Raw genomic sequence first — 23,873 nt, 5'->3', positions numbered from 1 at the left:
GCATTTTATAGAGGTCCGAGATCAGTTGCTTATCAGTGGTGCGGGTGATTAGCCAATACTCGAACCCTGTCAAGCGTCTATCCGCCGAGGACCTTACTGCCGTGTTAAGCGCCCAGTGCCTGACCTGTAAGTAACGGAGCCTCTCGGTTTCCGGGAGGCCGAACTCCTGACGAAATTGCTGAAAGGGAACTACACCTTCCGGGACATAGACATGGTGGAGCGCGCGACAACCAGCAGGCTTCCAGCGCGCAAAAGCTATCCCATCCATCCCCGGGTGGAAGTCCGGGTTCCCGATGATGGGGGTAAGGGGTGAAGGGAGGGTGGTAAATTCTTGGCTAATCCCCACTCTGTCCCAGATCTCTAGAGGTACCCGCGTGATAAAGGACGCGTAGAGGTTGGGGGGCCTATGTTCCCGTCGCATAAAGGGGATTTCCTGCAGGGTCCGTCCGGCGACGGCCTGGTCTTGAAACAGCCAGTGTTTCCCAGATTCCCATCTAACCCATTCCACTAAGAAGCGTAGCTGGGTTGCTTGAAAATACGTTGCCAAGTCCGGAATCCCAATCCCGCCTTGTTCTGGTGCCAGCATGGCAATCCGCCGCTTCAGGCGGGGCTTCCTCCCGTTCCATATAAACTGCGACAGTTCCGACTGCATCAGTTTTATCCAGCCTCGTGGAGGAGCAAGGGGGATCGTGCGAAAGAGGTATAATGTTTGAGGAAGGACCGTCATCTTGACAGCCGCCACCCTACCGAACCAAGACAGCGGATAGTATTTCCACTGTCCCAACTCGCGTCTAATTTTCTGCCTCAGGTTGGAGTAGTTAATTTCTACGGAGGTCAGTAGGGAAGGCGCCAGTTGTGTCCCAAGATAGGGGACCGCGTCCGTAGCCCACGGTATGGGGATCTCCGCCTGTAAATAGGCACGTATGGCAGACTCTAGCGACAAGTCGAGGGCCACAGACTTAGGCATGTTAACTTTGAAGCCCGAGACTCGGCCGAATTACTCGAGGTCAGCAATGCACGCAGGGAGGGAGCTCCGGTGGTTAGCGAGCGATATCAGTACATCGTCAGCGTACAGGCTTATGGTGTGGACGTCGCCGCTGAACTTGATTCCTTGCACTTTCGGATCTGACCAAAGAAGGTGCGCGAGAGGCTCCATATAAAGGGCGAACAACAGGGGGGATAATGGACAGCCCTGTTTGGTGCCTCGCTCGATCTCGAACCGGGGAGACGTGCATCCATTGACCCGGACTGCAGCCGAAGGAAATTTGTAGCAGTTGAACACCCAGGTCCGGAATTTGGGCCCCATACCGGCCTTCATTAACACCCTTTCCAGATAGGGCCAGTGCACCCTATCAAATGCCTTTTCGGCATCGATGGCCAGCATCATATATTCGCCCTCCGTGCGGGCGGCCTTTTCCAGGAGGTGGAAAGCTCTTTTGGTGTTGTCAGAGGTCTGTCGTTCCGGAATGAACCCAGACTGATCTGTGTCTATCAGTCCCCCCATGTATGGTCCCAGTCGGGAGGCGAGGATCCATGTGTAAAGCTTAAGATCGACATTTAAGAGAGAAATGGGTCTATACGTTCCGCAGTCAGCGTGATCCTTACCCGGGTTTGGTATCACAGCGATAGACGCCTCCAGTAGGTCTCTCGGGATCGCCCCTTCTTCCGCGAAGGAGGTAAAGAGTCGGGTGAGCAGCGGGGCCACCTGGCCACAGAATGTTTTATAAAAGCTCGCCGGGAAGCCATCCGGGCCAGGAGCTTTGCCCAGTTTGAGGCGGGAGATGGCTGAAATCACCTCCTCCGGGCGGATGTCCCTTTCTAAGCATTCGATCTGATCCTGTGTCAGCACCGGCAGGGGGATAGTCGCCAGGAAATCTGCCTCCGCCTCCGGATCCGGGGGATCAGCCGCATATAACTCTGCATAGAATGCGCTGAAGGCTGCAGCTATGGCTTGGTCTCCAGTCACTGTTATGCCATCGATCCCTCGTAGTTCACGAACCTCCCTGCGCTGCGTAACCTCGCTTAGTTTGTGCGCCAGTAGGCGCCCACATCTGTCCCCGCCCGTATAATAGGCGTGGCGCAGCTGTAAGGCTGCATATTCTGCCCAATCTAAATCTAAGGCTGAGAGCTGTTGGCGGGCAACTTTCAATTGCCTCCATATTCTCGGAGCCCCTGGTCTGCTGTGTGAGCTCATCCCTCTTGGTCTGACGTTCCACATTTTCTGCTGTTGAAATAGATATAAACTCTCCCATAAGGACAGCCTTCAGCGCGGCCCATTGTGTAGACAAAGTAGTGTCACCATTGCTATTATGAGAGAGGTAGTCAGTTATTACGCTCTGGATTTTGGTGACCACCACCTTCCTCTGCAGTAACAAATCTCGGAGGCGCCAAACCCTACAAGAGCGCTGCGTCGCCGGCATGGAAAGGGTGACCGTAACTGGTGCATGGTCGGATAGGGAAGCCGTACCTATGTCGACGCTATTAACAATCGTTTGAGTGGCAGTGGAGACAAGCAGGTAGTCGAGACGCGCATATGTTTTGTGGGCAGCCGAGAAGTATGTGTAATCCCTCTCCCCGGGGTGAAGCGTGCGCCATAGATCCACCAACCCCAGGTCCTTCAGTCTAGCCTTGCCTGCCGCTGTGAGCGCCCCCACCTGTGTAGTGCGTTGACAAGACCTGTCCAATATGTTGTCAAAAACCAGATTTAAGTCCCCGCCCAAAACCAGGTAACGGTCTGTCGTGTCAGTGATGTCAGTGAGCGCCCTGTGCAGGAACTGTTCTTGGCCTTCGTTGGGCCCGTAGATCGTGCCAATCGTATGAGTCACATCCCCTACTGCAAACCTGTAGACTAACAGTCGCCCCTTGATTTCAGCCATCTTCCCCAACACCTTGCCCTTAAACTTTTGTGCCACCAAAATCGCAACTCCCGCCTTCCTATCAGGGCACGATGAAAAAAATTGGTAGGGAATCTACAAGACCTTAGCCGGTGACAATCTCTGGCTAGAAGATGTGTTTCTTGTAAGAGGCAAATGTCCACCTGAGACTGTTCCAACTGAAGCAGAATCGCTTTGCGCTTGACAGGGTTGTTCAGGCCTCTCACGTTCAGTGTGAGGATAGCTAGATCACCCATCATCTAGAGGAGCGAAACCTCTGCCCTGCCATGTATGCTTCCCCGGGAGTTCCCAATCCGGTGTCCCAGCACCCATCCCAGCCCCAGAAATCCAAAACCCTGGAGCCAACACCCACCCTTCCGGCAAGTGAACCATGGACCAAATCCCCTCCCCCACCCAATCCTCACTCACCCCCCCCCCGAACTGCAAACCTTCATAGTCCTTCACCCAAAGATGAAAGGGAAAAAACCAACACAAGGTAGTCTTACTAGTCTGTCCGGGAGCACTCTCCCGCCAACGGCCATATGGTCAGAACGGGAAACCAGGTCCCCAGGTCTTGGCAGACTCTTCATCCTGTTGGGCCGTTACCGCCATCTATAGCTACTGCGTCCACTGCCGCACGTTGACCCGCTGCAATCTCTGTCGTTGGAGGTTTCTTCACCCACTTCCGTCGCCGTTGCTGGCTCCACTGGGGCCTGCGCCCTTCCGACTCCGATGTGGCTCCCGTGGCTTCGGCGCCCTCCTCGGGTTGTTCTATTCCTATCAGACTGCAGGCCTCTGAGACCGACCGGAGCTGGTACTGTTTGTTCTCCAGTCTGAAGGTTAGACGGAAGGGGTGACCCCAACTGTATGGGATGTTTTTCTGTTGTAGGTAAGACGTGACGGGTTTGAAAAGATGGCGTTTGTGCAGCGTAAGAGCCGCCAGGTCCTGGAACATCAGTGGCGACGTGCCCTGAAACGAGATTGGGTGCTTCTGACGTGCCCTCTGTTGTATTTCTTCCTTGGTGCCATAGTCTTGGACACAAACCAGTATGTCCAGAGGGGGCGCCGTCGATGCACGAGGCAGCCCGGTCCTGTGTGCCCTGTCGAGTTGGAGGGATGAATCTAGTGGCCGCCCTAGCACGTGGTTGAAAAGTTCTCTAGCATAGCGAAACGCGTCTTGAGTGGCCTCTAACGTGGCCACATTGCGAATGCGCATGTTATGGCGTCTGGAGCGGTTCTCCAGGTCTTCCAAGTGAAGCTGAAGGTCCACCTGTTGGTCATGCAGGCGAATGATTTCTTGCTGTTGGGCCGCCAGTTCAGTATCTTTATTGTCACTTTAGGTCTCCAGGTCTGCTACCCTTTCCCCTATGCCATCCATCTCACGCCGCACTTCTCTAATTTCGCTGGTAAATTCTGTCTTAAAGGTCTGAATGTCGTCCCGCAGGGACGTAAAAAGGGATTCCAGAAAGGCTTTCGTTATGGGCTCCGACCCGCAGTCCGTGTTTGGTTCCATCTTCTTCGGGGCCGGGACCGCAGGGTCTGCGGTTTCGCGAATAGTTCCTTCACAGTTTTGCCTCGGGGGGGGGGGGGGGGGGGGGGCCTACCGGCAGACATCCCGCAACCCCGGTAAGCACTCCGCCCGGCGTTCCCGCGCTCCTCAGCTATTTGTCAGGACCTCCTTCCCACCGCGCCTACAGGGCTACTCCGGTTCGCCGCGGCAGCAATGCCCACCGTCCGCCAAGCCTGGCGCGTACTCTTCCCTCCGTCCTGCCGGCACTCGGATTCCGACCGTCTGCGCGGGTTCGGGCGGCCCCCGTGGCAACCAGTCACCTCCACTCACTCCCGAAAGGCCACACACTTCTCCGAGCTGTCTGGTCGCTGCTTTATGCGATTTCCGCGGAGTCCTCCTCACCGCTGTAAAGCTCCCATGCTAGTGGGAGCCCGACCTCCAGAGCAGTGGCTGCAGACCCCAGTCACCAAATGGCCGGTGGCCCCACCGGCTCCTCCGGCCGCACACAAGCAATCGCTGAACGATATCGCAGTCTTCACTAAGCCAACAGGGCACAGGCCGCACCCATCTCCGCCGAGGCGCCACACACACCGCTGGACAGACCTGTGCGTTGCTGGCGCTCTCTCCTTTTTGGGCGCCCTCCGCCTCACGGGCTCCAGTCTCCCCGAGTAGCCGCACTGGACCTCCGCTCTCAAGCCACGCTTCAGGCCGCCGCCACCACCGGCCGTCTCTCCCGGTCTCCGGACTTCTCGTCTCCGCCTGCCGGCTCCGCTGCTCTCCGGGCCCCTGAGGATATGCTACCTCGCCCACGTCCGTACCAGTCGCTGCCGCGGGTCTCCGCTCCACTCACCGGCGATCGCCCAAGGAGCGCGTTGCAGGCGTAACCGCGTCCACTGAGACAGGGATCTTCCGCTCGGTTGCACACTGGCGTGCGGAGTCGCCCTCGCTTTCGGCCCCGCAGGGGGATGGGCGCCTCGCGATCTCGGGGCTCTAGGCTGCCCGGTGGGCGGAATGCCTCTCTGCTGTCGAGTTCCCCGGACCCGCTCTGCTGTGTGCCTGGTTCCGGCAGTCCGCAGACCCAATGCAGTGGACCTGGGTGCGCCAGAACCGGTGCTGAAAACGGCCGTTGGCGGGAGCAGCGGAGTTTCACGTCTGCTCACTCCACCATCTTGGCCACGCCCCTCTCAGACTTAGTATTTTAAAGTGAAGGCTGACCTCGCACCGAATATTTAAGTAAAAGCGGGCGCGGCATGGAGTAATTAAAAGTACAGACCACCAGGTGCCCAGTGCTGCCTGTACAGAGAGCGCGCTGCAGAAGCAGCAGCTTTCACAAGAGGAGCAAGCCCAATACTCCTTAAAACAAAGCCCAAAATCAGCTAACATCCTACTAAAAAAAAGCCCAAATGACGGTCGACAGGGAAATTGGTAAAAGCCTAAAAAATATAACCAACGAAGAGGGAGGCATGGCGAAAGTCGTACCCCCAATACAACTGTGGAATTAGGGGGAGGTGGGAGGGAGGAAAACTATATTTAAATGTACCCATGATTGTGAATACTCCCGGTTCTTGATAATCAAGGCGGATGTTCAAACGTATACCCTATGTATAAGTGATCACTTCCCCTCGTCGATGATAAATTTGGTACTGCTTATGGCCTGGTAGAGTTCCCTTTGCTTCTTTTACCAGGATTTGATTGCGTTTGATATTGGTTTATAGTCACAGTGTCTGTATAATTCATATTTTAATTGTATTGTGGTACTTTCTTTTTAAGGCTTTATATGCCAAATAAAAACATAATAACAAATACCACCAATAATTAAATGTAATCAGCTATGGTGTCGAAACTACACACAGGCAAACAAACAGAGCAGCAAACGAAGAAAAAAAGAGAACAGACAAAGAACTGCAGTGTGATGAGACAGTACAAGTTGATCAAGCATATGACTGTTCTTTTCTTACATTAATAGGTACTCCTCGCAGTTTTTGTCTTGTGTTTAGGTCCCTTCATTTTATTCTGAGTGATAAGTTCTTAAATATACCTAATTCATTGGAAAAGAGTTTTTTTTTTTTTTTGCAGCATCAAAAGACTCCTTGATTATTTCTACATGTGCATGTGCACATCGGTTCAATATAATACATAGCTCCCACTGGTCATGCAATCCTAACACATCCACCCTTTTGTCCAGAAATCTACAACTTCATATTGGCATGTCGGTCTTTAAGTAAAATGTTCTCTACAGAATCTTATTATGGAGTGTCCCTAAAATGCTTAAGGATCGTTTGTCAGATTATTCTAAAATCGACATCTCAATGATACCCTTACATTTATAAAAGTTTTATTTCAGGTGACCTTTAATGTAAATTCTTGTCCGAAGATCCTAACTTGACACTAAAGTTGTCCCTACAAACCCTGGCAAAGTGCCCAACTTTAGCATAGTTCTAATATTCTTTTACTACTATAGGACAATTCTTAAACGAGGCAACATAGCTGTAATTTCAACATTCGTAACACTTAGTTTTCTTCTTTTTGATGTTTAACGCTAGGTTTAAAATAGTTTTCTAACTTCATTATTGCCTCGTCAAATTCACTAACGTTTCAAACTACATCTTGCCCTATGTAGTAAAGGAGTATATTCTTTCTCATGTCAGTTGACATATCGCCTTATATGCCAAAAGTACGTGGTTAAACTATTCCTTCCACCTTTTCCAAGGTAGTGGTGGATCAACCTTTGTTTGTAAAAACTTCGGTGGAGATTTGAAATGCATGTTTAAATACCATTAGACAAAGTTAAAAAAAAATACATCACAAATGTTGTTCCCTAAAGAAAAGTCTGATTGTATCAATATAGTAACATATAACCTGAGCAAATTACAGTCTAGGACTGAATTATGAAACTAAGTTTGTTCCAACAAAAACTGCATCAAATTGTGTGCAAACCACTGACGTGCAGAACACAGAATTATAATGCATGATGGATAATGAAGTTTTGTTGATTAAACGAAATAAGAAACAAGAATAATAGCGTAAAACAAACACGGCTATATAAAGATTGGAAGTGAATAAAAAAACACAGAGAAATGAACTTTGACTTTTGATTTATGCAGAATATTTAGCACATTAAACCGGTGCACAGTGAGACAGTCCAGGATGGCCTGACACTGCAACCTTTGCACATCACAGATGAGACAGGTAGCTATCATTTACTTCCGTACTCCTTGCCCGTGTATTCTTAAGAGAACTGCATGCACATCACTGAACCAGACGTGCAATTATAATGTATCCCATAAGGTGGCGCAAGAGTACAACAAAGGAGAAAATCTCGTGCTGCTATTTAGTTTGGTTAAAAGGTAATACGTCATTTCCTTTGTCAGCCAAAGGCCCTGTGTACACGTTTAGCGTGTCGGCTCGCTCACTTCAGAGGCGTCAACAGCAGCAGTCACCACACCTTCTAGACGGCAGCTTTAAGTAATGCAATGCAAGGAATTAAAACAGGCATTGACAATGATCTGGCTTTAATGGAATGTTGTGTGGTAATGTGAAGAATTTCAAGTAAGTAGCTTGTGAATTGATCTGTATTTGTGTGGAAGCAAAGAACTATAGAATGCTATTGGTGCAGGTTAAAAGGTCAGGTGATAGTTGCCCTGTCAAGCCTAAAGATCCATGTGAGTTAATGACTGCCCTCCTTCCATCTGTGCTTTTGCCAGAGAAAAACACAATTTATTTATTTATTTATGCAATTTTATATAGCGCAGTCTTTACCCGAAGCTGTCAGAGCGCTTTACAATAGGAACAGAAATGATACAGGATGAAAACATTACACAAGAACAGATTACAAAAGCAAACGTTAAGTAACATACGGTACAGTGACAATTGTGAGCAAACAAAACTACATGAGGTAGTAAAAATTGTGAGCAACCAAAAATACATGAGGTAGTAAAAAGCGCACAAGAGTAAAAAGTGACAAGTGTGCAGGTTACAAGAGAAAACAAAGTGTAATTTAAGGTATAAAACTGCAATATATGGTAGACAATAAATTATCTATCTACCCAAGATATTCTCATAGAATTTCAATGCCATGTGTGTGACCCTGAAACTTCAAACTCAGGAAGCTGGATAAATATACAACACAGCAGTGTTTAAGGCAAGCACTTTTTTGAGGAAACACGCAAATTCTGCCCAATCAAAACTTGAACTCCTGCCTCCCAACGTGTGGGCTAAACCAAAACCCATCTTCTGGTGATTATCACGTAATTGCCTGGCGACAGCTGCACTATCAAGCCAGATCATAACAAAAGTGTGCGCAGTGACTGCCTGCCAAGTACGTTTAAGCAGCGACTACTGACGCTCTTTTCAGTACCTGCTGCTGATCAAGTCGACGTACGGTGGTAGAACAGGAGTACATGCTAAGTCAGCAGCAGAGTGCAAGTGGGTTCTGTTGGCATCACCGCTAGGGGTCGCAGCAGTGACCCCTGGCTTGCCCTTTTGACCCCTTGCACTAGCTTTACCACCCCTGACTTCAGAAGTCAAGTGTCAGAATCAGTGCCTAGAACGTAGAGGAGGGTCGTTCATATCCCAACTTTTATTACATTAATAGCAAATAATAAATAGTTTGTTATTCACTATTGGTGTAATAAAAAATGGAGCACCAGAATCCTGAGCAAGACCTGCGCTGAAACAAGCATTGGCATAGCCAATTGGTCTCGCTTTTGGGGCTTATAAGTGTTTAGCCAAGCAACAGTTGGTGTTGTTGCACAAAAGCACGGCCGGCACTAGGCATGAGCAGCGTGGGCAGCTACACAGGCCTCGTGCTCAGCTGAAAGACATGGGGCCCCTCTTCACTGTGAAATACCACACTTTCACAGCTTGCCCACCTGCTCCTCCAGGGCCCCCTCCTCACACAATCTTAATACACATACAAGACGTCTGTTGTCTATCTTGGGGATCGGTGGGGATGGGTGGGGGGCGGGGGGTGGGGACGACAAACCGAGTGGGGAAGACCAAGCAGCCAGGCCAGCAATTATGGCTCACAGTGTCAGGGGCGGAGCCGCACCTCTGTTAAGTACCGGCCATTCCCTTTCTGCATTTTGTTGTTCAGTGACAGAAGGCCCCTTTGTTTCCAGGACCAGCAGGACAGAGGTAAGGCGAGGTGGGTGAGGGGAGGAGGGAGTAGCCAAATCAACTGGCATTTTTTAAACTTTTGCATCACCCATTCTTTTTATGGGAATCATCTCAAACTGAACGCTCTAAAGACCGAATTCTTCCTTATAGCCCCCCCCTTAAAATCCATATGATGCAAAACTTAATCCAACATCTCACTGCACTCAACGTGCAACCAACTATTGTGGACTCAGCAACATCATCGGGAATAACTCTGCACAGCAATCTCTCCATGCAGAAACACGTCAGCAACGCTACAAAGGGAGCAAACTTCCAATTAAACATTCTAAGGAAGTTGAAGCCATTCTTGCCAGTCGACGACTTCAAACAGGCAGTACAAGCGCTAGTTATCCCCGGGTGGATTATGGTATTGTCTCTTTATGCGGCCTCCCAAAAGTGACTACAGCCCCCCTTAGAGCATCAATAAACGCTGCAGCAAGACTCATCCCCGGCTCAAAAAGAAGTTCCCAGATCTCCCCTGACCTAAAATCCTTGAATTGGCTCCCGTTTGAAGCAAGAATCCAGCTAAAAATTGCTTGCATAACACATAAGTCCTTACACAACAAGGCACCCATTTACCTCGCCCAGAAATTGTCAATCTCTGGTGGCTCAAGGTCTTCTAGGGGTGCTGATAACCTCCTACTGAAACCTCAAAGATTCAATAAAAAAAAAACATATAAACGATCCTTCTCTGGGATGGCGCCCAGGATTTGGAATACTCTTCCCCCTGAAACCAGATTGAATTCTTCTTTTGTATCTTTCAAAAAGGAAGTAAAAGCGATTCTGATGGCAAAATTTACCCGACTACTCTACCAGGTCCGGAACCTTTTTCATCCAAGACTCGTTCCTTTGGTTCCAGGAACAACTATGATCCCAGGCGTTGGTACTGTACGACTTTTCATATGTGTTTTATTTTATCTAGCTCATGTTTGTTCGATATATTGTGTCTTGCTATTCTTTATGTATATTCAACTCTGTTCATTGTAAAGCGCTCTGATACCCGCAAGGATCTTGTTCGCGCTCTATAAAACCTTCTAAATAAATAAATGTGTAATTAAAATGTCTGTAGAACTGCTGGTGCTAGGGCAGTGTTTTACGAAATGCCTCACTGCTGCTTCGAAGGTTGTGGGGAGGGGGCCCCCTTTCCCGGGGCCTCTAAGCACTATATATAGTGAGCTGCAAGGTCCAGGTGTGGGGGCCCCCTTCCCTGGGCCTTGTAGCCAGTACTCCCTCTTTCCTTTACTTTATTTGTTCCCCTGTGAAATGAATCCAAAAAATAAAAACACTTTTGCTGGAAAGGTAGTCTTTTTGCTGACATTTTTCACTTTCAAAGTGCAGCCTTAGGATGGAGAGAAATAAAAGGTTCAAAATGTAAAAAATAACTAAAGCAAGACAGAGTGGGTTGAAAAGGGGCCAGATTGATTTTATTCACACCCAAAACACATAAGTGCCACTTTACAGAGTTTTCCAGTGAAGCGCTACTTTTGTTTTCTTGTCTTTCTCTGAACAACATTGTTTTCCCCGGGTGGGGAAGTGCACCATTCCTGGATGTACTGCAATACCTGCTTGATGCGTGGAGTGGAAAACAAAATGCATACCGCTGCTCTGTATTCACAAATGTGGTCTTTTTAAACCATATTGCTTACGGTTTGTAAGGATATAAGCAATGAACATTGAAACTGGTCCCTTCCGGCCCTTTAGTCATGGCCTTACTTTTCATGCAAAAGCACTCATTGATTTCTGAATAATAAGCGCAAAAGTATTAAGGTAACCATGTTGTTCCTGCATACATTTCACATGCTTATACTTAATGTTAAATTACTCATGAGTGCTTGCTTTTTTCAGGATGTTGTCACTTTTTTTGGCAGCATATTGCTCTTGTCTTGTGCCTAATTTGAATTGAGTCGCCTCCAGGTATTTATAGCGGGGCGCAAATGGGTCGTAGTTGAAGGCAGTGCGAGTTTCTCTTAGTTGGGCAATATGGTGTTCAGTGGGGGAGAGGATGTGGCATTATGGTCAGAGCGGCCGAATTTGGAAGTGGGGAACCAGGTTCAGCCTTCATGACCAGTCCACCAGACCACTCTCATGAGAGAGCACATTTCCATGCTAGACCTTAGAAGGCCCCGAAAGACCTTAGAAGAATGGTGTCTGAGCACAAGCAGGTGGACCATAGCGGTGGCAAGTGTGGGTTAACCTTGAAGGCCTGTCCACTACAACCCCAATTGAAGCTCACCTCAAGTCTTTTGGGCAGGCCAACGTAGCAGCACACCTAAGAGCAAAAGTGACTCTGTCATTAAGGTCACAGGACCCTTGAGCAGGAAGGCTCTAGGGCGGTGCGACCGATGAGATCGCACTGATTGCTGACTTCGGGTGGGGGTGTCATGTTTGCGAGTATATTATGTTTCTAAGAGCACTTACTGCCTCCTTCCTGGCCTCCAGCAATTTTTGGCAGCAATAAAAATGTCATAACTCCGGTGTTTAATGTTCTTCCTAGAGTGAGATGGAGTTTTTGTTTAGAGGAAGTTTTGACTTGTGGAAAGGTAGCACAGAGGGTAAATGTGCCTGCTGCAAAGAACATGTACCATGCAGATCACTAAGTCCACATAATGTAAATAGGCCAGTGGGTTACTGCTTTTGTCAGAGAGATCCTATTGTTACTTACAGTGTATACGTCAAAATCCTAATACAGAACAATGAGCTATTAACTGTCATCTAAGAGCTGCATGCAAACTGCAAGGTATAAATTACAGCGTTATGTTTTTTTCTCCAGTCTTTCATTATTGTAATGTTGCAAAAAGAGGCGATTTGGACAGAAATGAATTCTGGTTATTAAAGAGAACCCCCAACCATGGTATTATGTTCTAAATTCAGAGTTTGTGTTTCTCCAGATCAATCACTATTAAACTATACTGCCTACCAGTATGATTGTCATGTGACTCCTAGTCCTTTGTCTTATGTAACATTACCTATTGTGATTTACACACGTATGATTGATTGTCTCTGGGTAATGTGTGATATAATGTTCTCTGACACCCTACACTGGTATCAGTGGCGCTGTAAATCAAATTAAATGCATCTGAGTGAGAATGTGGTTATGGAGACTTGAGGGGCACTGTTAAAGGGTGGTAGTGAGGGAATCTGTGGCAGAGCGAGTCATTGGGGGGCACCAACATTGTCGCACAGGGCTCCACCAGCGCTAAAGGCGGACATTTCTACTTCCTACAGTTCTAACGCCAAATCAAAAACGTTGATTTGAAAACCCCTTAATCTGAAGCATACCTTCAAGTCAGTGTGTGATTTAACAGTGGTCTCGGTTGTTCTAAGTCTTCTTTTTTTATGTACAATCTTTGTTTGCAATGGTGTCTTGTAATTTTGTACTAGATGTGTTGTGTTTTTGTACTTAACATAATTCTTGCGAGTAAAGAGCCCGCACACAAAAAGATTGTCCTATGTCTCTTAGCATGTGCGTGTGGGCTACTGGTGAGAGGATTTATGTTAAAACAAAGTACGAATTATTAATGTCATCCTAAGGTAGCACAATAATGGCACAGAAAGATAATGGAGCCTTTTGAAATTTGCAATTATATCCATGGTGTGAAAGGTTTTCTCTTGTGTCATTTTATATTTTGAATGATCCCGTCCCTCAATAGGATCGCCCCCCTTTATGAGGCGGAACTGAAAATTGTATCATGCATTCATCTGGGATCAATCCGTTAACGAGGAGTAAATAATTTACATCTTTGTGAGACCTGCACCTAGCTTTTCCATCCAATGAGACATATGTAATCCATTTAATACAGTTTTGAAATATTTGGACTTATTTCATTTGTATATCTATCTTTTTGTCCATGTTACTGATATCCACGTTAGGTCTCTTCAGGAATGCCAAATAAGATCAATAGACCTGCGATGTCACTTTCTGTGATGTCACTTTCTGTGATGTCACTTCTTGTGATGTTACCAAGGGCAGCTCCTCCACTAGGGCGGAGGAGCGTCGCCCCATTGCTTTCTCACAGTGCGAGAAGCAGAAACACAATATGCTAAAACTACCAATTTATGTTTCTGCTTCTCGCACTGCGAGAAAGCAGAAGTGTTTGGTTTGGGGGGGGCGGGTCTGCTTTAGGGCATGGGAGGAGTGCCTTGCCCACTGCTTAGGGTGCCAACTGTTTGGTCGGCCCTCCTGGGCCAACCAAACCAGTCATGCGCACTCTGGCCTTTCTCCATGGAGGCGGCAATGCACCCTACATGGAGAAAATGGCTTGCCCATAGGGGCCTGGCTGGTTGGCGTTCCGAGCAATCACAATGCTGCCATTGCAGCGTTGTGATTGGCTTAGGGGAGGGAGGCTGCCTTCTTCTGGTTCCTGCCAGAGGCAGGAAAGCAGGAGAGCAAGTCAGGAGCAGAGACGACGCAAGACATGGGAAGGTACGTTTTTTTAATTAAATTAAATTATCCTCAAACCGCGAGACCCCCACCCGCGAGTCATGCTGGCCGCGACTGGTTGTTACATGAAAATTTGAGGGCCTCACATCTTCCCTTTCGCCCGGGGCCCCAGAAGTTCTAGGACCGGCCCTGCACTAAGGATATTGTGCTGCATAACTAAATACTAATAAGGTCCCAAAAGTGAGACCTATTGGCTATGCCAATGCTTGTTGTAATAGCAACTCACTACCTCTAAACATGCAAACTCACGAACCAACTTTTGTCAGACAGAATAAAATACACAAGTGATGCCATAAAAAAAAGAAAGCAAGATCAATGACATGCATACATTTAAAAGGGCGGTTGCTGCACGCAAAGCAATGGGTATGCAACTACATTAGATGCACGCCATCACCTCCACCGAAACAGAAATCAAAACGTGTCAATGTGTTTCTTTCCCATGCACAACCTGGAAAGGTGCATTTCAAGGCAATCCGAAGAAAGAGTCGTATCATAGGCCCCAGTGGTTCCCATATGTATATATATATTTTTAAATAAAAAACTGATACAATCAAAATGCATACCACGCAACTTCAGAGTTTGTTTGCCAATGCAGACGAGTATGAATGGGGAAAAAAGAAGGCAGAGACCTACTGTCTGCCCGAATTACAGATACATAAATGCGTAGGTAACAAACCAAATGTGTCTTTCAACAACTTTAATATATTCACGGTAAAATTTAAAGAGGTACTAGAGTCAATCAACCATGGCAATAGTTATTAATTAGAGAAAATAACCTCGAAATTACCTAAGGGCAAATATAGTGATAACATACTGACCGCGATTTCTTGTTACTACTGACCAGCATAGTTGATGGTAGTTAACCAATGGGTACATAGACCCCAGAATAACCCAGCCTATAGGATGGATAGGCATTTATTGAGAGAGGGAGGATACCTGAGAGCCCTTTACACGAAACCAAAAGGGAAAAAGCTGACAGAACCAACAGCGCACACAATAACCCTCTGGCATAAAGTGAACAAAAGATTGGGGTGGAATGAAACATTGACTCAAAATATGCCACTCTGGGCAAGTTAGAGACTGGGGGACTGCACACAAGCAAAGTATCCAACAAGTGGGACCTCATAGGCATCACAACAATGTGAGATCTTTAGAAAAGAGGGGAGGTGATCCCATTTGTGGAACTTCAGTCAAAATATGACATGGCATTGATAGAATTATTCATACACCCTATGGGGGGCCATCCCACCAGGAACTAACCTTTCAGAGGCCTCATCCTTAGAGGACAGGCTCCTCACAGATTATATGAATAAGGAGGCAATATAAAAAGCGACTATATAATTTGGTGACTTTTGTACAGCGTTATTTTTGTAGATTTTTAAATATATCTTTTTAATTGCATTTCAAAAATAAGAAATACCATTACTGCGTTCCAGACTATTGTTGCATCAGCCCAGCCAGATATAACATGTGTTCAGTCAACACCACTGAAAAAGGAAATAAGACAAATCAGATTTCTACAACCAATGTTCCACAAGTCGAATGAGACTCTTGTGTATACGGGGTTCAGTCCTCCGCACTCTGTGTGTCTGCACTGATCCGTTGTTGCAGATACGTACGTAGTAGCTCCCACATGTCTCTGGGCTTTGAGGAAATCAGCAGTTCCTCCGCACAAAGTTCCAGCGTCACTTTACAATAAACCATATCTTTAATCCACTTTGCAACACTTGGTGCCCGTCTACTGTCCCACGTTTTGGCATCTCCCCGCTTCGCCATGAGGAAAGCAATTCGTACGAATTTCCCCAGAACACCCTTTACATGAGGGATGTAGCTTAAAAGACAAACTAAAGATGTGCACTGAATATCCGAACCGGACATTTCTATTATATGGTGCACTACCCGCTCCCAATAGCACGCCACCCTCCCACACTCCTAAGCAAGGTGTATAAAGTCAGTCTCCATCTGCCCACAACATTTACATCTGCTATTGTCCCTCAGACCAAATTTACATAAACAAAGGGGGTGCGTGTGGTACGTTTGGTGAATGTATTTAAAATGTATTATGCGGAGGTTCCCGTTGGGGGAAAGTTTGCCAGTGAGGCCACACACATGTTCCCAGTCTTTCAGGGTCATATGTATGGGCAGTACAGCATTCCATCTTGCTAGACTCCCGTCAGGCTTACCGACCTTCTCGTCCTTTATTGCCCTGTACAATCTCGTAATCAACTTTTTACGTGTGGGGGTAGTTATTAACATTTGAAGGGATTGAAGTGTTGGCGGTTCAACCGGGTATGTGGGATAGTGCGTTCTAATAGAATGTCTCAGGTGGTGTATGGCAAATCGGAAGAGCAACGTGGGATTATTAATGTACTGTAGATCTGCAGTGGTCAGGAAAGTGCCACCTGGATATAGGTCTTGCATAGTGGTCAGTCCCGCCTCCCTGAACAGTAGCACAGGCCGGTTTCCTCTGTCATGTCACCGAGAGTGCCGCGTGGTATTCTATCGCCATGGCAGGGGCATAGAGTGGAAGTTTGTTCGCAAGCTTCCCAATAGCACGCCAAGCTGCTATCGTAGTGTCAATCCTATTTATTTCTGTTTTTGGAGTGTCGCGCCACGTAGGAGTGATGATAATGTGGAGGGGGACCCGCGAGGCGTCCCCGTCCTCTACCACCACATGGGTTATGAAGTCATGTGTGTTTACCCAATAATATGCATATTGCGCATTCAGATAATATATAAAGGGGTCTGGCACACCAAATCCTCCCTTAGTGTAATCCAGGGTAATGATATCCCAGGCCACCTGAGCCTGCTCGCCTCCCCAGATCAGCCGAAGTATAGAGGACCGTAACGTAGTGAAGAACCCTTGCGTTAATTTTATTGGGATGTCGGAAAAAAGGTACAAGAAGCGGGGCAGCACCACCATTTTGATAATAGCGATGCGATCCGCTAGGGACAATGGCAGCGCTATCCATGTGTCTACATGACGGTCTAGCTTGGTGCAGGCCCGCCCATAGTTCTCCCTAACCACTATCTCCGGGTTCCGGTGGACCCTGATTCCCAAATACTTAACTGGGTCTACAGTCCATATTATCGGATATTCCAGAGGAGGTGCCGTGGTGATTGCTGTCAGGGGAATAATGAGTGATTTATCCCAATTGATGGTGAGGCCTGAGATCAACCCGAATCTGGTGTACTCCCGAAGCACCCGCGACTCTGCCGTATTGCACATGCCAGTGGCTCAATAGCGATGGCGAAGAGCAGTGGCGATAAGGGACATTCCTGTCGGGTACCTCTCTCTATGGGGAAAGCCTCAGAAGTCAGCCCCCCAACTCTGATTCTGGCCGATGGGTCCGCATATAAAATCTAGATCCACCCCAGAAACAACTGTGGAAAACCCATATGCTGCAGAATGCGAAACATGTAATCGCACTCTATAGAGTCAAATGCTTTAGCTGCGTCAAGCATGACTGCCGCAGCGCGTAAGTTAGGGTTGATAACATGCATCATAGCGAAAACAGCTCGCAAATTGTGAGAGATAGTGTTCCGGTGTAAAACACGATTGATCAGGCAGGACTAAGCACGGCATTAATGGCTGGAGTCTTGTGGCCAGAATCTTGACCAATATTTTTGCATCCGTAATAATCAAAGAGAGGGGCCGATAAGAGTCACAGGAATCAGGGGCCTTATCTTTTTTTTAGAAGAGTAATGATGAGAGCCAGGCAAAGGGACAGTGGCAGCACACCAGCATCATGCGTCTCAGCATACATTTCCAATAAATATGGAGCCAGGAGGTCCACATATGCCTTATAAAATTCCACGGCTAGACTGACCGGACCCAAAGCCTTGGCATTCGGCAGAGCACATATTGTGGCCTTGATATCCGCCAAGTCTATTGGTTGGTTCAAATACTCTCTTTGACCGTCAGCCAGCCACGCGCACGCAATATTTTCCAGATATTCCTCTGATGCGGAGTCCGGTCCTGTCCCGCGAGACGTGTACATTCTAGCATAATATTCTCTAAACTGTTCAAATATGTTGAGTGGAGTGTAGTGCTCCCTCCCCTGTGCGTCAACTATTTTATTGACGTGGTAGCGGTCATCCCGTGCTTTGATTTTCCCAGCTAACTTGCGACCCGGTCTCCCCCCCCACCCTTCTCCATAGCGCCTGGCCACGTGTCGCCGGTTGATGTATCTTCTTTCCATGTCCGGAGCTGAGTTGTATTCATTAATCAGGGTTATTCATGTAGTCACTCTCCAGGCTTTTTAGGGTGGCTTCCAACTGGCAAAGTTGGGTCCGTAGATCTTTTAATAGAGCGGCGGTAGTGCTCATGCAGACTCCCAGAATCGTTACTTTGAATGCTTCCCACAATGTGGCAGCATGATCAACTGTGCCCTTGTTCTCCAGGAAGTAGGTTCCAATTGCCGTACGAACAGCATCATTATACAGTGGATCAAGGAGTGCTTCCGAGTGGAATCGCCATGTGAATGGGCGGCGGGTGAGAGTAGGCATACATATGGCGAGCTGTACGGGGTTGTGGTCTGAGAGCGTTCGTGGATGGTTAGTGACCTCTGTCACCCACTCCGCTGCATTTTGCTGAGCAACCAGTAGTCCAGTCGGGACCAACTATTGTGTGCAGACGTGGTGTGTGCCCTCCCCAGCCATTATCCATTCTCCATAGATCTACCAGTCCAAATTCCAGAATAGCCTGGTGAACGCTCCGCGCTTCTCTCGGGGTGCGATTATTCTGTGGGTTGGACTTGTCCAATGCAGGGTTTAGGTATGTATTGAGGTCCCCCCCAGCCCCAACACTATGGCCGTCTCAGGCCACTATCGGAGTTCGCTGTACATGCGATGGAATATTTCCGATTCATCAGCTATGAGACCATACATAGTGATGAGAGTAATAAATGTTTCGCCCAGTTTACCCTGAACCATTGTGCATCTTGCATTTCTAGTCTGTGTGGGTGCAGTGTGGCGTAAACTGGACCCCTTTTGATCAGTATACTGACCCCCTTGGCATAAGATGAGTAAGGGGAGGCCAACGCAAACCCCGCCCAGTTACACACAAAGTTTACAGCTGAGGCCCTAGTCAAGTGCTTCTCTTGTAGGAATGCGATTTGGGTGCCGTGACGATTTAGATATGCAAGCACCTGCCGGGATTTCTTCTGGGAGTTCAACCCTCTAATGTTCCACGTTATTAGTTTGTAGTTCTCACCCATAGCCCCTTGTGGTATGATAATATACAGGTACAGTAACCATCTGAATATCATGATGCAACAGTGCAAAATGTGAGCATGGTGTCAATATAATCAGGAAAAACTTTCTCTATCATGGCTGTATAATTACATTGGCTAGTTTCAAACGCCTGGTGCCCCCTACCCACCCCCCTCCGACCACAACCTCCCAATTAGGCCGAGAGAACAAACCCCTCTCCATCCCTGTGATTACCCCTAACTATATTTAGAATTACAACCCGGTAGGGGATCACCCTCTGGGGGGAGGAATAACAGCGAACACCCGCCGAGTAGCAGGGTGCCAGACTGCATTGATAGCGTAGTCCACTCTGAGAACACCTATAGGATATTAATCAGTGAAAAAGCCCTTCTAAGTTGCTTTAAGACAAATCTAAGTGAGTAGAAACCCCACCATATCTAACCTTGGCCGTATCCCAACATCATACTCTGCGATTCAGGTTGACAACAGTGAGCAATTAAACAAAAAAAGAGATAACCAGAATGATCAGTCATCTCAACTCTACCTGTGGGCATCAGTGTGATTTGACTAACAATCAGGGTCACTGAGACGGTGATGAAGTTAAGTTCTGGGAGGCAGTCTTGGCAGATTTGCATGGACAGATGTGTTTCGCAAATTTCAGGGCCGATTTGGAGTCCGTAAAGAAGTGTGTTTTATCTTCATGGGTGATTTTCAGTTTGGCAGGATACAACATGGCGTACCCAACAGAGGCAGATTTCAAGATTTGTTTTACCATCTGAAATTCCCTGCGAGCAGCTTGCACAGATTGGGTGTAGTCTGGGAAAAAGGACATGGTGTTGCCTTGATGGGCGAAAGGACTTTTAGCTCTTGCTTCCCGGAGTATAGCATCCCTGTCCAAATAGTTAAGAAGTTGTGCTATGATCCGGCGAAGCGGTGCTCCAGGGGCACGTTAGGGACCAATCGATCGGTGCGCTCTCTCCACGATCATAACCGGAGACAGCACCGCACCAAACAGCTCACGGAGGAGGTTATCAACGTAGGTCTCCATTTTCGAGATGGCTGTTGATTCCGGAAGGCCAATAATAAAAATATTATTTCCGCGCGACTGCGCCTCTAAATCTTCATTCTTCAATTTTATAACCTACAGCACTCGTTCCATGTTCAGAATCTGTGTCCTCGCTTCAGCAGTGGCATCGTGTGTGTCTGACAACCTGTTTTCCAGGAAGTCCAACCTGGTCTCGTGCACGTCTACCTTCTTTTTTACTGCGTCAAGGCTGGCTGCAAGGGCATCGATCTTACTGTTGATTGTCTTTAAGCCAGTACGCATCTCAAGCAATATGAACCACATGTCCTCCTCCGGGTCATCTATATTGTCTGGGGCACCCTGAATGGCTCCCGTCTCCATATGCGTTTCCGCCTTGCGTGTGTGCCTCTTGCTCTCAAAGGGGATTTTGGGCTGTTTGGGGTCTGTTTTGCCCATATTCGCAGATCCCCATTGCTGCACCAATCTGCAGCTGCAGTTTGCTTTATTGGCGATATAAGAGTCAGTGGTGTGAGCAGATGGGCAAGCCAAGCAACATCCAGCTGACAGGCAGGGGGCTGGCTCAGGATATCTTACCCTCTTATAGAGGAAATTCAGGAGAGCAGGTGTTTCTGCCCCAATCAGACTGTTTCAGGCAACACCTGATATACCCCCGGTCAATCAAATAAGGGAGGTCAGTCTCAGCATCAGGACCAGAGTACATTTTGGCCAGATAGCAGTGTACCCCAGAAAGGGGGGGGGGGCATTTATAAGCAGTGTGATTGCCAGCCAGAAGTAAGCGCCACGTGAGAGGGCCCGGACTCATTTGCCATGCAAAGATAAGGTTGAGCCGGACAGCCCGCACACCCCACCAAACAGCCCCATGCGTGCACTACATAGGGGGGCAGTCAGGCGATGCGTGTAGCCCTCCACATGCCTCACCAAACCCACAGCAGCAATGTAAGAGGGGAGTACCACCATTGAAGGTAGCCGGCTAGGCCCAAAAAAAAAAACATGTCCAGGCACAAGCAAGCACGGCGCTAGCCACAGGTCCCACAGCCCAGTTATAAGGCCCGGGCCGCGCCGCAATGCCCAGCGCAGTGCCAGCCGAAGAAGGTCCCACCGCTCCTACCTTGTCCGCGTCAGGCCTCTGGAAGGGTAAATCCACAGCTCCAATGGTTCTCTGCAGCTGCACCTCTCTGCCGCTCCTTGGTCAACAGCTGCCTGCTCCTCCGGTCCTCAGTAGACGGCAATCCCTGCCTCGCAGCCTGCACTGATCAATCAACGCCTGCAATCTGCCTCACAACAGCTTTGCCGCCCCACAGGGCTCCTCGCTCACAGCCGGTGATACAGCAGCAGCCTTGTGGTCTCCGCAGCTTCAAGTTAAATGGCGGTGGCCATTTTCTCTGCAGCTCCGCCGATCCGTGCCTCTCCTCAGCTGGGGGGGTTCTACGCAAAATCCACAGTCGCAAAATACATTGTCTGAGTCAGAAGAAGTCTGGCAGTCAGGGCATATATTTGTCTCGAACTCAGAGTGGGCTTTGAAGATGTTACTTGCCCGATGTTGCAGCCTGGCCTGTGAAGCTCTTTAGCAGACAGCCATTGCGCAATGCGCCATAGCCACGCCCCCTTGTACAGCGTTATTATGCAGATGATGGTAATCCTGCTGTGATACTAAGAATCCTCATGCATAATAAATTAGGCTAGTTTTCGAAGAAAACCACATAACATTAATTCGGCACCTAACAAGGTAAAAGGTCAGCGCCAGAGCCGTTATGTAGAGCAAGGTAGGACAAATTTAGGTAAAAGGTCGTGCAACTAACTAAAAGTAAAGTCCACATTTGTAAAGCGCACAATCACCCGTAAGGGTCTCTAGGCGCTGGGGGGCCGTCGGGAAGATTAAGCGAGCTATTGCCCAGAGTCACATGGTGCTGGGCTAACCTGCCGCCGGAGCCGGGGATCGAACCGTGGTCCCCAGATTCCAGCGTCAGGCGCCCTGGCCGCGGCGCCACACCTCTCCCACTAGGCCTATATTGGGGTACATTGGGGCTCATAACAATACTTCATTCTAACATTCTATTCTATCCCACTCCATTTTATCCCAATTCACTCTACAACACTCTGCTCCACTCTACAACACTATGCTCCACGCCACTCCATGACACTCAACTTTACTCCACCCTACATCACTCCACTCTGCTGTACATCACTCCACACTACAACACTCTTCCCTACACCACTCCACTCTGACACTTTACTCTAAGACACTCCACGACCCTCTATGCCACTCCATTCTACTACACTCCAAGCCATTTTACTCCACTCTAGGACAGTCCACACTACACTACTCCAATCTATGCCACTCTACTCTCCGCCACTCTACTCTACCCCACTTCACTCTGACACTCAAATTCACTCTATACAACTTCACTCTACAACAACACTACTCCACGACACTCTGACACTCCTCTCTACTACAGTACACTTTACTCCACTCTACAACACTCTACCCTGCACCGCTCTGACATTCCACTCTGACACCCTACCCCACTCTAACACTCCACAGCATTCTACTCTACACTCTACTCCCCTTCACTCTGACGTTCTACTCCACGCTATGCCCCTTTACTCCACGCCACTCTATCCCACGCCACTCTATCCCACCCCACCCCACCCCACACCACCCCACTCCACCCCACCCCACTCCACCCCATCCCTCTCCACCCCATCCCACTCAACTCTACGATACTTCACTCTATCCTACTCCATTCTATCCTACTTCTCTCTACAACAGGTCACTTCACTCTATGCCACTCCAGACCACACCACAGTGCACCTCTCCAAGATACACTCACACTCTACGCCACTTCATTTTAGGCCACTCTGACACTTCACTCACCGCCGCTCTACTCTACAGCACTCTACTACATTCAATGCTACACCACTCCAACACCTTACTCCACTTTACTATGTGACACACTACAACACTTTACTCCACTCCAACACTGCTGCCTCTGACACTCCACTTTATTCCCCCCACTTTATTCCACTCCATGACACTGTACCCCTCTTGATACTACAATCCACTTTCTTCTACTCCACTTTCTTCTACTCCACTTTCTTCTACTCCACTTTCTTCTACTCCACTTTCTTCTACTCCACTTTCTTCTACTCCACTTTCTTCTACTCCACTTTCTTCTACTCCACTTTCTTCTACTCCACTTTCTTCTACTCCACTTTCTTCTACTCCACTTTCTTCTACTCCACTTTCTTCTACTCCACTTTCTTTTCCTCCACTTTCTTTTCCTCCACTTTCTTCTACTCCACTTTCTTCTACTCCACTTTGAGACCTGCAACATTGCGAGTCACCACTCTACCCTGCGACATACCACTTCATACTAAGCCACTCTGACACTCTATGCTACTCCACTCTACAACACTACCAGTGGTGGCTCCTTTGCTAAGGCGGAGAAGCGTCACCCCACTGCTTTTAAGCCAGTTCAGTAAAGGAAAAGGGAAATAAGAACTTTAAATTATTATAATTTTATGTTTTCCTTGTTGCAGCAGCTTTGCAGGCGGGAAGGCTGGGGCTTGTCTGCTGACAGAGCAGGGAAGGAGTGGTTTGCACTCCCTGCTCTGGGGCTGGCCAAACATTCA

General features: G+C 48.1%; 1 protein-coding gene across 1 annotated transcript in view; it reads left to right on the top strand.

Moving 5' to 3' along the window:
- The first annotated feature begins 7,793 nt into the window (after positions 1 to 7,793).
- The window catches only part of STRIP2 (striatin interacting protein 2), a 189,267-nt gene continuing 173,187 nt past the window's right edge, over positions 7,794 to 23,873 (top strand). Inside the window, exon 1 of the mRNA XM_078677640.1 lies at positions 7,794 to 7,932. The gene's annotated coding sequence lies outside the window, so the exon portion shown is untranslated. The remainder of the gene's footprint in view (positions 7,933 to 23,873) is intronic.

Source organism: Lissotriton helveticus, chromosome 1_1, assembly GCF_964261635.1.
Source record: "Lissotriton helveticus chromosome 1_1, aLisHel1.1, whole genome shotgun sequence".
Classification (NCBI taxonomy): Eukaryota; Metazoa; Chordata; class Amphibia; order Caudata; family Salamandridae; genus Lissotriton; species Lissotriton helveticus.
This window is presented reverse-complemented; position numbering and strand designations above follow the sequence as displayed.